The sequence below is a fragment of the Pipistrellus hanaki genome (assembly GCF_964339955.1).
Source record: "Pipistrellus hanaki genome assembly, chromosome: 11".
Lineage (NCBI taxonomy): Eukaryota > Metazoa > Chordata > Mammalia > Chiroptera > Vespertilionidae > Pipistrellus > Pipistrellus hanaki.
The window spans coordinates 19,982,871-19,998,296 of record NC_140513.1 but is presented as its reverse complement, the minus strand read 5'-3'; the positions used below and the strand labels follow the sequence as shown (position 1 = coordinate 19,998,296).

At 39.6% G+C, this 15,426-nt stretch overlaps 1 protein-coding gene across 1 annotated transcript in view; it reads right to left on the bottom strand.

The window, feature by feature from the left end:
- Nucleotides 1–3,034: 3,034 nt before the first annotated feature.
- LOC311630411 (uncharacterized protein) overlaps nt 3,035–15,426 on the bottom strand; it is a gene marked incomplete at its 5' end in the record, with an annotated part of 144,698 nt that continues 132,306 nt past the window's right edge. Inside the window, one exon of the mRNA XM_084899348.1 lies at nt 3,035–3,048. The remainder of the gene's footprint in view (nt 3,049–15,426) is intronic.

Sequence of the window (15,426 nt, the reverse complement as noted above, 5' to 3'; positions counted from 1 at the left end):
GAGCCTCAATGGGCGGGAATGACCAGCTTCTCCCGACGCTGGGAGCTTGTCCCTTACATGCATGTGAAAGCCATAACCTTTCTTAAAAAGTGCATCACCCAGGGAGGGGCACAGGACCAAATCCCATCCCCACCTGTCCCTCAGTGCCCCGGCCTTTTCTCAGAGTCACAGAAACAAAAGCAGCTCTGCTCTGCTCCTCTCCCGAGGTGGCCTTGGAAACAGGGAGTCAGAAAAAGCTGCGGAGTAGCTGGTGGGCCCTCTCCCACCCTCATCTCTTTCCAATAATCCCCTCCCTTGAGTGTGCAGTCAGGGAGTTGGCATTTCATTGCCTTGTGACCCAGAACTGTGTTCGGCTCAGGCTGAAAGAGACAAAGGCGGCAATTGGACTGTTTTTTGCCCGAATGTAACCCTGCCTCGCAGCCTCCCTGAGGCAAGGAGAGATCATGTGCTGCCCAGCGCTCTCAAGATGCCACTGTGAGCTAGCTGCCTGCTGGTATTGGCAGAAAGCAAGCTTCTTGGAGACTTACATCATCATCCCACTGAGAGTCTTGTGTGCTGAGAACTTTGGCCTCACTGGGCCCTTTGCTAGATACTTTCACTTGAATTCCCACTAATCCTCCCAAGCCTTGTGTGGTAAGCGATGTGGCCCCAGTGTCACAGAGGACAAAACTGAGGCCCTGAGGGGATCAGTGATGACCCCGCATTGTACAACCAGCGAAAGACATGGCCGAAACTTAACTCTTTTCATGGTCCTATAGATTTGTACCCAACACTCCCAATGGGGTAGGCACTTGGGCTGGTTTCCCTGGGTTTCTCTTTTTCTATCCTAATTATCCTAAAGGTATTTCAATATCATGTACAGCAAGTGGAAATCCATGCCTTACACACAGTTAAAAAAATGAGTGACTGTTGGGGAATGAATGAGTAGGTGAGTGAAAGTAGAGAATAAGATGGGGTGAAGTGCCTAGGATTGTGCCTGGCACAGGGTAGACAGTAAGGGTATCCCAAATGAATGAATAAAGGAGGAAGAGTAAGTCAAAGGATGAAGTATGGAAGAATTTCAATGTGAGGTGCAAATACTTTAAGGAAACAATTTCCCAGACTTAAGCTCACAGATAAAGTGTATGGTCCTGTTGGAATTCGAAATTCTTCCTTTTGACTTATTGGCGAAAGGTTTACTGGTGCCAGGAGGTTATCAGGAGAGATACAGAAAGTAAATACAGTCAAGCCGTGGTCCACATTCCCCTTCCTATTGAATTGCCTCTCATTGGGTTTCTATGATGTGTGCTGCTGGCCTCTATCAATAGGAAAGTTCTTTCATTCCATTCGGTAGAGATAGCACTCGTTATGAAGCACTACATAGTTTATGAAGTCACAAGGTAGGGTCCTTGGTCCCAAGTGGGGAAAACATGAGATTTGGAGTCAAATGCCTCAGGTTTGAGTCACTGCTCTTCAACACACTATTTAACCTCAGCAACTCTTGGATTTCCCATATATAAAATTTGTGCAAAATTATCTCACAACATAATTGTAATAATCTAACAATGTAAAAAATTAATAATATAAATATGTAAAAAAGGGAGGGGGTGATAAGTGACAAAAGCTATTAATTTTATTCAGAGCAAATATGGGGAGTGTTGTCCCAGGCAGCAAACCCCCGCCCTCCCTCCCTCTCTCTGTTCTGGGAAAGGGGATGGGGAGCCGCACACGTGAGGCCTAAGACAGATTCTGGGCTGGAGGGTTTCCAGGTGGCACGGAGCCCGGAGGAGAAGAGTTGAACTGCCCTGCCCGGGAATAGTGTAGGAGCTCAGCAAGTACCTCTGGGCCGTGGGCCTGAGCCTTGGGCTTCTCTGCCTCTTCCCTACTGAGATATAGTAGATGTGTCCTTCGGATCCTGCAGCTGCAGGAGGAAGGAGCATCTGGCAGCAGCTGAGTCCGTGGGAACTGCCGTGTCTCACTGTGATCACCATGTCACCGCCCTGCTCAGTTCAGCCTGAATTCACGGCAGCCGGCATTTATTGAGTCTTTCCTGGATGCCAGACTCTAAAAACTCAGGGCAAGCCAGATGCAAATACGGAATGTGTAAACACAGCATGAGCTGAAGGTTTAAGAGGGGAGAAAACGGAGCCCACAGCGGGATGAGAAATTCCCAGGAGGTACCCTTGGCTGAGATGTGAATGATGGAGCCCATTTCCCCTGAGACAGAAAGCAAAATGAGTTTACACCTTTCGGCAAACAAACAGAAAACCGGCAGAATCCCTCTTTGGCCAATCCAAATTCTGTCTTTGATTCACCCAGAGGTTTTATGGGGCTGGAAAGAAAGCAAACACTAGAAATACATCTCGGCCATTTTAGGATGAAAGTGAGCGGCTGAGGCTTTACAACCGAGGTTGGACTTTACCAGCTCAGTGGCCTTGTTCAGTCACCTTCCCCCCGCCAGCATCCTTGTCCATAAAACAAGGACCCTCACACCTAACCCACAGCGTTGGGTGCGGGGACTGCATGACATGATGAAGGTGACGTAGCCACTACACTGTCAGGGGTGACGTGATCGATTCTGGATACATGGCAGCGTTTTCTTCTTCCCCGCCAGATGGAAGGTCAGAACTCAACAGGGCTGAGCTCATCCATTTGCATTACCTCACAGCCTCTTCTTAATTATAGGCCCAAGAAAGCTATGAGAACATTCTCCTGCTAGACTCAGAAACGTCTGCTTTCTTCCTTCCTAGCCATAGAAAACGTGTACGAGTGTCGACCCCTTGGGAAAGAAGCAACTCTTGTTAATTAAGTGTAACCCTGTTCTGTCTGAAGACTATAATTACCTTCTGTGTGGATGTCTTGCCTTGAGACTCCCCTTGCTCCCCAGGGTAAGTGTCAGCGCTCAGCCTCCTCCGGGTGAGCATGCAGAAGGCCTGGGATCTTCCCATCCGTCTGCGGAGGACAAAGGCTGATCCCCGCGGAAAGCTGCCATAAATAATTTCTCTGCCTGGCCTCGTGGCAGTTCCAAGGACAATAGCACGGAGGAAAGCCAACTCTCCGAGGCATTTCCTGAAAAATCCAGAATGCTCAAGTGTCAAGGAATTTCCCCACACAGCATCCAAGCCATTCTGTTTTGTCCCATTTCACACTTGAATACACTACAGCGAGTACAGGAAATTTTAATTCCCGTAGGGGTTTTTTTCCAGAATCAATTGTCACTGGGGAAAACGGTCAAGGCTATCAAAAGGAAGCCAGAAGTTTGAAGTCAAGCTAACCCCATCTCAATGGTTCCTTTAGGGAAACCAACAGGTCGTCATTTTGAGAGATGAGAAGCAGCACCAGGTGGCTGGAGTCCTAACTCCGTTTCTACCTCTGATACACATGCAGCCTTAGCTAAACCATTTCCCTTCCCTGAGCCTCAGTTTCCACACCTGTAAACTTAGAGTTTAGGATAAGCCTATCCTTAGGTTTCTTCCTAATTATCAACCCCTTCTGATACATATTTGGAGTTCTATTTGCTCCCAATGCAGGGAGAGTTTTAAGACTAGAAGTCAATATTTCAGAAACCTCAAGAAAAAAAGGGCTTGTAAGACACCAACGTTTATTGAAATTCAAGCAGAAACGCCAATCGTAACCCCCCAACAAAGTCCAACTTAAGAAAATACATACTTGAGAACAATGAAAGTATTATTTAGTTCTTTGCCAAGAGTTAAACTAAATTTAACTTTTTTTTTGCTAGACTTATTTATTTTGCTTTGTATTGAGCATATTTTTTAAAGCAAGCAAGCACACTTTATTGCTGTGCCAATTTTTATTAATTAGGGGAAATGCTGAATTTATTTGCTTACCTTCCTGCACATATTTGTGTATTAGATAAGTAATGAGGACCTTTACAGTTACAGTTAGGAATAACAATGAGTATGTTTATGAATTAACTATTTTTAATGAATAAAACTAGGAACTAGGAAATGGTTGAGTTACTGTAGTGGACACACCATGGGCACCCTGCTGGTACGTGCCTATGCACCAGTCGCTATGGATGTTCACTGCTGATGGCTCATGGAAATTGCCTTCCAAGAATGGGAGCTGACTCTCCCAAGAAGTTATACTCTCCTCACCCTTAACCTGCAGCCAAAAGCTGAGTGACATGGGACTAAAATAGCTGGCATCTCACCTCAGGGTGAGTCTGTGGTGTGATTTATGCTCTAGAGCAGCGTTTTTCAACCGCTGTTCCGCGGCATACTAGTGTGCCGCGAGATGTTGCCTGGTGTGCCGTAGGTGCAGACAAGACAAGAATTTTATAATTTTTCACTATTTTGTTTACTTAATATTTTATAAGAAAGTAATTATAAAATACTTTCTTTGTGTTTATTTGATTCCTATTCAAGAGAATTACTTTATATATAGTTAATATAGGCACAGAGTTAAATTTTTTAACATTTTCTAATGGTGGTGTGCCTTGTGATTTTTTCATGAAACAAGTGTGCCTTTGCCCAAAAAAGGTTGAAAAACACTGCTCTAGAGCTCCCCTTGGCTCGGGACAAGGCTCGGTTTTACCTCAAGGGACATCTTTACCTGACTCCTTGCCCTTCCCATCCTACTTCCTCATTCCTTACAAATTTTTTTTGGTGAGCATGACCTCAGTAAATCACCCACATCCAAACCCCTGTCTCAGGCTCTGCTTCTAAGACACACTTGACCTAACACAAGAATGTGCTGTTGTTATGAGTGGCTAGTAATGAAAACTAGATTTGAATGTCTTCATCTATTCCATCGATACTTAATGAATTATCTAGTGTTGAGTCAGACACTGTTTCAGATACTGGAGATAAATTTAATGGACAAGATAGACATTGCCTCTGAAATAAACAATAATGCTGTTTGATAGTGGAGAGACATGTCATGATAAATAAAACAGACAAGCCGAAACCAGTTTGGCTCAGTGGTAGAGCGTCGGTCTGCGGACTGAAAGGTCCCAGGTTCGATTCCGGTCAAGGGCATGTACATTGGTTGCGGGCACATCCCCGGTTGGGGGTGTGCAGGAGGCAGCTGGTCGATGTTTCTCTCTCATCAACGTTTCTAGCTCTCTCTCTCCCTCTCTGTAAAAAATCAATAAAATATAGTTTTAAAAAAAAAAGAATTCAAGAAGGTGATCTAAGGTTTAAATAAATAAATAAATAAATAAATAAATAAATAAAACAGAAAATAATCAGTTTAAACAAAAAGTGAACAAGGTATTTAGGATTATTATATTTAGGGGTTCTTTTTAACTCTGTTTCTAGATTGTGTGCTATGATCATTAAATAAATGTTTAAATTTCAGTTTTTCTGTTGTATAAGCTTTGGGCTCAATGACTGTATATCAAGAAATTCACTGTATAGATATATATGTACCCATTCTTAAAGGCATATATACAAGGCTGTTTATTGCAACATTGTTTATCATAGCAAACAAAGAACTAACTTAAATATCCACCAAAAGAGGATTAAGTCAATTCCGTTCCATATATACTAGGAAATACTCTGCAGCCATGAAAAAGAGTCAGGTGGCCGTATATTTACTAATGTTGAATGATTTCAAAGATGTATCTCTAAATGAAATATAAAACTGCGTTTGTAGTATTCTTCCATTTGTGAAAAAACAAATATAGATATACAAACATGTACACATAAACATACAACTTCTATACCAGAGAATCGCTGGGAGGATATACAGGAAACTGTTGATAGTGTTGTTTCTGTGAAAAGGAAGCAGGTGTCTGGATTTCTTTTTCACTCCAGATTTAACTTTATAAATATGTGCATGAATTATTTAATAAAACCAGTTAATTAAATGTATTAAATACTTAGGGAGGAAATCTTATAATATACAGAAAAATAAAAGTCACTTATGATCCCAACTCTAAAATAAACCATTATTTATATTTTGGTGTATTTCCTTTTTGTCTTGTGTTTAAAGACATAAAGTTTTTCTAATAAATGAGATTATAATGTACATACATAGATTAACTAGAGGCTGGTGCATGAATTCATCTGATCAGGCAGATGGGGGGCAGGAACAGCTGGGGGGAAGGGTCTCAGGCCATTGGCTGTCTGGCCCCACCCCCTGGTCGAACTCCCAATTGAACTCTCAGTGAAACTCCTGGTCTAGGGGACAATTTGCATATTCCCCTTTTATTATATAGGCTATCCTGATTTTTTGAATGTTTTATATCCTATTTTCCTACATCAATGAGTTTTTTTCTGAAATATTATTTGTAATGGCTGTTTAATTTTGTCCTTATAAACATACAGTAATTTTTAATCATTTTCCTGTCTATGGCCAATGGGATTGTTTCTTTTATTTTGCTGCTCTGTAATGCAACTAGACAGCTGTGAATATCTGTTTGTCCATGTATCTCTAATTGTTCTCTTAAAATAGGTTTCTAAATGTGTACTTACTGGTCAAAGGAAATGGATATTTTGTTAAACTTATAATAATAAAATATTAAATTCCCCTCCTTATAGTCTATATCCATTTATTAATTCCCCCAAAGGCATATTTAAGTATTGATATGTGCCCTCAGGAGCACTGAATAGAGTAGACCCTTTGTATTCTTGAGGTTGTCATTTTCAAATGTCCCCTGCTCAGGAGCTTCCCAGAAGGCTCATGACATGTAGTCATGAGAGGATTGGGCAACTGCCAGGATGGCTGAGAAGGTCACTTAGTGCGCAGTGAGTCCAGCTGAGGGCCCCGTCTGCAATCAGTGTGGGAGCTCTGCCGCAGGGCCTTGCTGACCTCAGGCTGCCATGTGACCACTTCTCATCACTGCCTTCATCGTCAGCACCTTCTGGGCAGCAGTGGTCACCAGCACCCATCATCATAACTGAGTTAGTGTGCATCAGGCAACCTGATGGCTCGCTTTGTTCCGATAATGATGCAGTATCATAACAGAGCACTGGGATCATTTCTGTGGCAGATTTATTTATTTTACATTTGTGTAATATTACATTTGTGTAATATTTATGGACTTTGTTAAGGGTCTTTTGGGGTTACCTCAGTTTCTCAGTTCTTCTTTAATGCACCTTTTGGAGGAAGTTATATGCTTCAGTAATATTTGACAATTTAGAATTTCCAAATTTGGGGGATGTCAAGGGGCTTCTGTTATTCCAAAAGAAATGAAATGGTAACACCTGGCTGCTTTCAATGTCCACACGGCCCACGACAGTAGTGCTTTTAATGGCCTCATCCTATACCTGTCATAGCGCACAATCTGGGTGACCTTTATGAACATGGTTCTTAATTATCTGATACACGCACAATCCTACAACCTGGGAGTTCCAGGTTCTAGTGCTGGTTCTGGCTGTGATTAGCTGGGAGTCGTCAGGCAACTCATTTCTCTGAGTTTCAAGTTCCCCATCTTTAAAAAGCAAAATTTATTCTCAAATAGCAAACCACAACTGGGCCTTAGAACCACATTTGAGGGCTTAACAGGTAGTAATGAATATGCACAAACTAAAGTATCTCTAATACTGTATTTTATTAGAAACCTAATATTACATAGAAACCCATTAGGTTTGACAGGATAACAAAGAGGGCCCTTCTCTTTCTTTGGGTGTGATAATGCAGGAATCCTCACAACTCTATGAGGTATGTACTGTACTTATCATTAACTGACAGATGAGGAAAAGGAGGCATGGGGAGTTAAGGAATTTGCTTATTGTTGCATGGCTAGTTCGTAGTGGAAGGAAGATTCAAATCCAGGTAATCTGATTCCAAAATTAATAACCACACTGCCTACTGCTAAGTGTAATTACCTCATACTAATTGGAAGCTCTGATTGGCAGTAATATGTCTTTAATGAAAGTGAGAAAGTGAAATATTAGTAATTAATAATTAGATACAGTTTACTATGCAAAAATTTTCCAGAACCTCACGTCTTCGGAAAAGAAATGCTTTCGAATGTTATGAAAAAACATGAAGACATTTGGCCAGCACTGAATTCTATGATATCCCAGTTCTCTCCTAGTTCTAGTGTTCTGTGAGATTGAGGAAGAAATATGGATATTAAATAAAAACACAATAGGTTATACAGATATAAAATTATAATGTTATATGCCTGAAATTTATATCATGCTATTAACCAATATTACCTCAATAAAAAGAAAAAAAAAGAGAAAAAAAAACAACTCCATGAAACATTATTCAGAGTGGTGCATTTATATCCCAAAAGTATTCAAAACACTATTTCTTTGTTAAATGGTGCAAACAAGTTTAATCTTAAAAATTGATAATCCAATGAGAGTCAGTGGACTTGACTATTAAAATATCGTAAAGTCAAATGCAAAAGGGCATTAGAAATGCAATTTCATGGTTGACTTTTAACACATTAATATTGTGCTGGAGAAAGTCACACGGAGTCCTACACAGTGCCTACCACAACATGTTTTATGAACACTCTATTTCCCATAACAATCCTGAAAGTTTGGTGACCTGGAGAAATATAGTCAACTTGGATTATTTAGTAGCAAGAAAGAAAAAAAGAAATAAGCAAGGGCGGGGTTTATCTTATTTACCTATCAAGCATCACTAGCATAGAGCTGGTGCATAAAAGCTCAGTAAACATTTGTCCAATAGATGAAAAATTCACCAAGGTGCTGCTGGACCCTGAAAAAATCTCTATTCAGCTGCCCTATATCCATAATATAAGATTAATAAAATATAATGCCAACCAATGCAATTTATTCTACATGATTAATATTAGAAGTGCCACTGCAATTGCTGCTTCGGTCAGACAACTTAATAAAAACTCTGTGACCATCTATATATAAAAAAGCCTAAGTGACTTTACGATGAAATGACCAGGACAACCAATCATCCCGTTGCTATGATGCACACTGACCACTCAACACAGGAGCTACCCCCTGGTGGCCAGTGTGCTTCCACAGGGGAATACCGCTCAGCCAGAAGCAGGCTCACAGCTGGCGAGCACACTTATGGCAGCTAGAACCTCTCCCAACTCTGTGGCAGCACTACCGAGCAGCGGCAGCAGGCACAGCAGGCTGGGATGAGCATGAGTGGCGTGGTTCCCAGCCCCAGTTCTGGCTCCTCTCTGGTTTCCTGCCACTTGGTACATTGTTGCATCTCTTGAGGGATGTCTGACTGCCGGTTTAGGCCCAGTCTTCACAGGCTGGACTGTGGGGATTGGGCCTAAACCGGCAGTCGGACATCCCTCTCACAATCCGGGACTCCTCAGAGGCCTAAAGCGGCAGTTGGACATTCCCCGAGGGGCCTCTGATTGCAAGAGGGCATAGGCCAGGCAGAGGGACAGTCCCACCTCCCACAGTGCACAAATTTCATGCACCAGGCCTTTAGTAGTAACTATAATCTTATCATTGCACTCCTATTTTACTTTATCTCCTCATCAGTTCTAATGATCCTTGTCCTATTCAGAGTTTGCATTGTATTTTGCACCATATATAAGGATTCAGATTCTTATCCTGATAGTCTAGATTTCAATAGAGAGGCCTGAACTTGAAGCCAACTTGTGAACTCATGTTTTATTCAGAGGAAGGTGAATGACTTCTGGTAACCCTGACTGACTTTAACGTTGGGAGCAGCCCCACCCTTCAGTTCATTGTGCAATGGGGAAGTGGTTTGCTGAGCAGGCCTATATAAAAAAGGCAAAAACTGTATTGTACATTCATTGTGTGAGTCATATCCCTTGCTTCTTGCTCAAGAAGAATTGTATCTTAAACAAATGATGGAATGCAAGTGCCAGACACTGCTAGGATTTTGAAGATGAATAAGATGTAGTTTCAGCCATCACATGACTCGGGCATTGCAAGAGGGAATGGGAGGGTATATTGAAAAAATAAATACACAAATAGCTATGATTCAAGGCATAACGTGATCAGAGCACTCAATTCCCACCAGAGGGAAATAAATTGTTTCTAGTTAGAGGATCAAAAGACTTTGAGAGAACTGTTGTTAGAGTTAGATTCCTCACTTTCAATAGGCATGTATTGAGAGCTCTGCTGTTTGCCAGACTCTGTGCCATGCATGGGGCATTCGGAGAGACAGGTGGTACATTTGTGCTCATGGAAAAGCTCTCAGCCTAGCCAGGAAAGAGAAACAGAAAGAAAAATCTCACCTTTCCTGGGAAATGTTCTTTTAGAAGAAAGAAGAAAAAGCCTATGGAGCCAGAGGATTAAGTAGCTTGTCTTGTGCCTATGTGAGGATGTCCCCCTAAAAAAGTAGTAAATAAGAGTTTATGAAAATGAACATTTGACCACTGAGGCACTTACTGTTTTTTCCACTTTATGGATAGACAAACTACAGCTTAGAGTTTCAGAATCTTGAAAGTTTCCCTGAAGTTGCATAGCAAGTAACCAAAGATGCAGTGAGCATTAAAATCTGGGTTCTGTTGGCTATCTCTAATTGCCCCCCAAAAAAGAGAAGAAAATTAGAACAAGCACAAAATTTATTCTGCTAGCTTGATCACAAACCAACAAAACAGGATAGGCAAGCTCTTCTGAGGAAATAATACCCTGTACAAATTCTGCAGTGTAGACCACCTAACGGTTCAGAATATAGTGGAATCAGAATACATGTAATTCACTCCTGAGATCGGATGTTTGATTGTTTCCATTAAAGTTTTGTGATTAAAAGGAGCTAACACCATTAACACAGAAAAGGGGAAAGGCAGTAATGGGGAAGAGGAGGGTGGCTATTTAGATGTAAGGATAATAAACAAGACCTTTCTCTAAAGTGCTTGATGAGCACTGAGGTCATTGGGCTTTATTTTGAGTGTGGTAGGAAGCCAGAATGTTTTGAAAACATAAATAAGAAAATTTATAATAAACTCTAATACTTAAATGGGGACATAACCACTGATAATATTTTGTTGTATTTCCTTCCAGTTTTCTCCTATATATATAAATCAGGTAAATAAAAATATTTGGAATGTTTTAGTCTTTTAAACTTATGATCATACTGTACAGGGATTTGTAACTGATATTTATAACTTGTTATTTTCATATAATTTCAAATGTTTCCTACAGAAATGTTGTCAGACCAGTACCAAGACTCATAACTTTACCCAGATTCACCAATATGTTTGCCTCGTCTATTTTATCATTCTATGTATGTATATTTATATTTAGGCATATTATCTGGTATGAACCATTTAAGAGTAAGCCAAGACATCCATGTGTATTTCCTAAGAATAAGAACATTGATTCTCTTATATAACCATAGTACAATGATCAAATCAGAAAGTTTAACATGGATGCAATTAAAAGTCTACAATCTATATTCAAATTGTATCAGTTGAACCATAAATGCCCTTTAGAGATTGTCTTTTCTTGATCTAAGATAAAATCTTAGGTGTATTTAATTCTCACAACTTTTAGTCTCCTTTAATTTGGAACAGTTTCTCACTTTTTGTGGTTGTGTGTGTGTGTGTGTGTGGTTTGGCCCTTGACACTTTTTAAAGAGTACAAGCCAGTTATTTTGTACAATGTCTCTTTATTTGGATTTGTCTCATCAGATGCAGGTGTTGCCTTTTGGTGAGTAATAGCATCAAATTAATACTATATCCTTATCGGTACATTTCACCATGAGACAAATATTGGTGTGTTAACTTTAATGACTTTGTTAAAATGGAGTCTGCCAGTTTTCTCCACTCTGACATCACCATTTTCCCCCTTTAAAACAAATAAGTGATTTATGAGGAGATACTTTGAGACTACGTAAATATTCCATTCTTTATTAAACCTTCAACCACTAGTTTTAGCATCCACTCATGATTTTTCTATTTCTATCAGTCCTTCTATATTTGTTAGGCATCCTACTTAAAGAAGAACTCTCTGCCTTTCTCACTTCTTATTTACTCATTTATTGATATAAATATGACCTCATATATTTTAATTTTATTTAATGGGTTATAAACCCATTATGGTCATTACTTATTTTGATGCATACATTGTGTCATATTTGGCTCCAGTGGGAGCTCTTTAAGTTGGCTTCTGTGTTCTTTTATGTGCTCACTGGTGTTTAAGAAATTTCTTACTTTCTGGTACAAGATGATTCATTTTATGATTCTCTGACTCAATCCTGGAGACTGCTCTTTCTCCAAGGAGCCTTAGTTCCTCTTATTGAGTACACTCTCAATGTCCGCAGTTAACATTTTTAACTCCCTCCTCAATGCTGAAAAAAAAAAAAAAAAAAAAACTGACTTAGAGATGTAATGAAACTTTACTTACAAAAATTGCTATTAAACTCCTGCTTAAGGCATTCTAATTTTCTGTGAGTAGAATAAAAGTGAAAAATAAATGTGAATAAAATGTAAAAAAAAAAAAAAATGTAGTCCTGCAAAAAATGTAGTCCTGCAATAAATATCCTATTGACACTGTTAAAAAGAGTATGCAGGGGGTCATGGAGGAATAAGGACACATATGTAATACCTTAATTAATAAAAAGAAAAAGAGAGAATGTGGTATCACTGTGTAAAAGCTATAGTTAGGCTGCCATTCCTGTACTGAAAGAAATATTCTATTGAATGAATTAGTCAAACTTTCAAGGTTTTAAGATATCCCAATTGTTATCCCTACAACTAAATGTGTTGTTTCAGTGTATTAGTTTTCTAGTTCTGCTGTATGAAATGACCACAACCATAGAAATCTATGAAATCATAAAAAAGGCAAAGGGTAAAAAAAAAAAAAAAAAAAAAAAGGATAAATTATTTTAAAAGTTAAATGATAGAATTAATTATAAAGTATAATAAAATAAGCAGACGAGTGTGCTTATGTTTGTATTGTACATGTAACACAGTCAGGAAAGCCTGAGGACAATGGAGAAACTAAACAAGTATGATCTCAGGGCCCCTTGCTTCCCCCAATTTGTCCTTCCTCCTCCTTGTCCTTCAATCTTTTTCTAGCCCTAGCACCTTGCCCTCATCTTGCCCTTTGATGACTGAGAATCTTTCTAGAATAGTTCTTTCCAACAGTAATATCATGCAAGGCCACATATATAATTTTCCTTGACCTACATCTTAAAAAGTGAAAATAGGTAAAATTAAGTTTATATATTTTATTTAACCCATATAGTTGAAATCTTATCAATTCAATATGTAATCAGTATTAGACACTGTTAGCAGCCTTAAGCACCGTATATTTGGCAGGTAGTCTCCCAGGACATTGAAAGTGAGGCCAGAACAAAGCGGGGACCACTATGGACAGCCACAGGAATGCACCAGTCTTTCTCAACGCTGCAGATGCAATTCCCTCTTTTGCTTCAGACCCTGAGCCCTAACAACCATTTGCCATCACCTAAACCATTTATTGTTGCTGAAAAACTTTCTTTGTCCAACACATCTGAAGGAAATGTGACACTGCTAGCTATAAAGTGGTTATTATATCAGTGATTTCAGAGGGAGAAGATGATGAGATTTTTCAGAAGAAAAAAGCATGCCTCTGGGCTGCTATGGCAGGGATATAAGGATGCTGAGGAGAGAGAAGAGAGAAATAAAATTCTTTTAAAAGCCTTCTAGATGATTCTTCTACACCCAGTCAAAAAGGTGTTCCTCCCTCACCTCTTTGCAGTAATTAAAAATCAACATTGCTCTAAATATAGAATATTAGTCCTCTGGGTCATCTCCTATGAAACTACCTTCCTACTCATAGCAATTGCCAACAAGGCAGCCACTTGTAACACCTCAAATCCCAGTAAGTCCAACATACCCTATGGGGACACTTGCAAACACAATGTTAAATTTCTTAACACCCACTAACCCAAAAAGTCCACTTCTAGAAATTAACTCTAAAAGAAATGGGAATAATGTATAATATTTAGAAAGAGCTTTACACAGAAAGATTTTCATTAAGGATATACATATATTCATTAAAAAATGAAGTAGACTAAATTTGTAGAAAGGAAATGATGATCACTACTAACTGGCTGAATGCTCATTGCATCGGGCTTTGTGCTCATCAACACATTGAACCTGTTTAATTCTCACAATAATCCAGTGAGGTTGGTATTATTTTTTTATATGTATTTATTGTTTCACAGGTAAGAGTTCAAGGCACATTGTAGCAAAAACTGAATGCAGTTTTGTGTATTGATTAAATATAACAATTGTGAAGAGCTTGTAATAACATGGACAATGATTAGATAGCAATCTTAAGTGGAAAAATAAATAGATGGTTTGACATCAATTATATATGATCTGCACTAACGAGGACTTGGAAACATATTACATTGTTACCAATAGCTGTCCTGGGATGGTAAATTACCTTCTTCTTTATAATTTCCTATATTCTCTAACTGTCCACAATGAGTATTTTGAGTATTAGCAAAAAGTAAAACAAACTGTTTAAAAGTTAACGTTATGTACACTAAAGCATTACAGTGGATGCCACTGGGTGAGTAGAACTGTAGTTTTTGTTCTTTGTAGTTTCTTATTTTCTGCTAATCAACAATCATTGTTTTGAGAAAGAAAAAAATAAAAAAATAAAAAGAATAAAAAAGAAATGTCACTATAGATTCTGTAAGTGCAATAATTCATTCAAAGCATTTAGGGTTTCCTTCCCCACTCCCTTTGCCACCCAATTCTTTGTAACTTAAAATAATAGACCATTATTAGTTTTTGCCTCATAGAAAGTCGTCCCTTTCAGCACTGTGAGCCACTAACAGCAGGGAGTCACATTCACCATTCCCCACGCTGTGCATTTGCAAAGTGCATGAGGTCAGGAGTCAGTGTGAGCAATATCCCTGGTCTGCAGAGCAGCATAAATGTGGGTGGTGTGACTGAGAACAAATAAATGTTCAAGTCTTTGCAAGAAAAGAGTGTTCAATTTTCAGAAGCCAACACAGAAGACTTAGAGGTTTCCGGAAATAAGAATCTATAATAATCTATAAAATAAAAGCATAATATGCTTATTAGACTGGACAGCTGAATGACCTTCCAAACGAAGCCGGGGCTGTGAGGGCCGAACTCCTTGCACGAATTTCGTGCATTGGACCTCTAGTCTTCCATAAGACCCCCCTGTCTCCATTCCCAGCCAGTGGGGTGCAGTTTCAATGACACAAAAAAAGGCAGACCCTGGGGTCACACAGCCCAGTCATTTATACCACCAAGGAACAGGTAGGTCTTCCTCCTCCTGCTGTCCTCAACACAGCCACCTTAGCCTGAGCCCTGGTGGTCTAGTACCTGGGTAATTGCTATGTGCCCCCACCTATGTGTCTCAACACTTCCACTCTTTCCTCTCTAATTTCTTATTTATAGAAAAGCCAGAGTGATTATTTAAAAGCATTGATAAGAACATTTCACCTTCAGCTTCATTAAGCTTTTGATGACTGCTCCATTCTATGGCACATACAATGCACATTCCTGTCCATGGACTAGGAAATCCTACAGAGTCAGAGCTGCCTTCTCTCCATCCTCACCCTGGACCTCCCTGACCT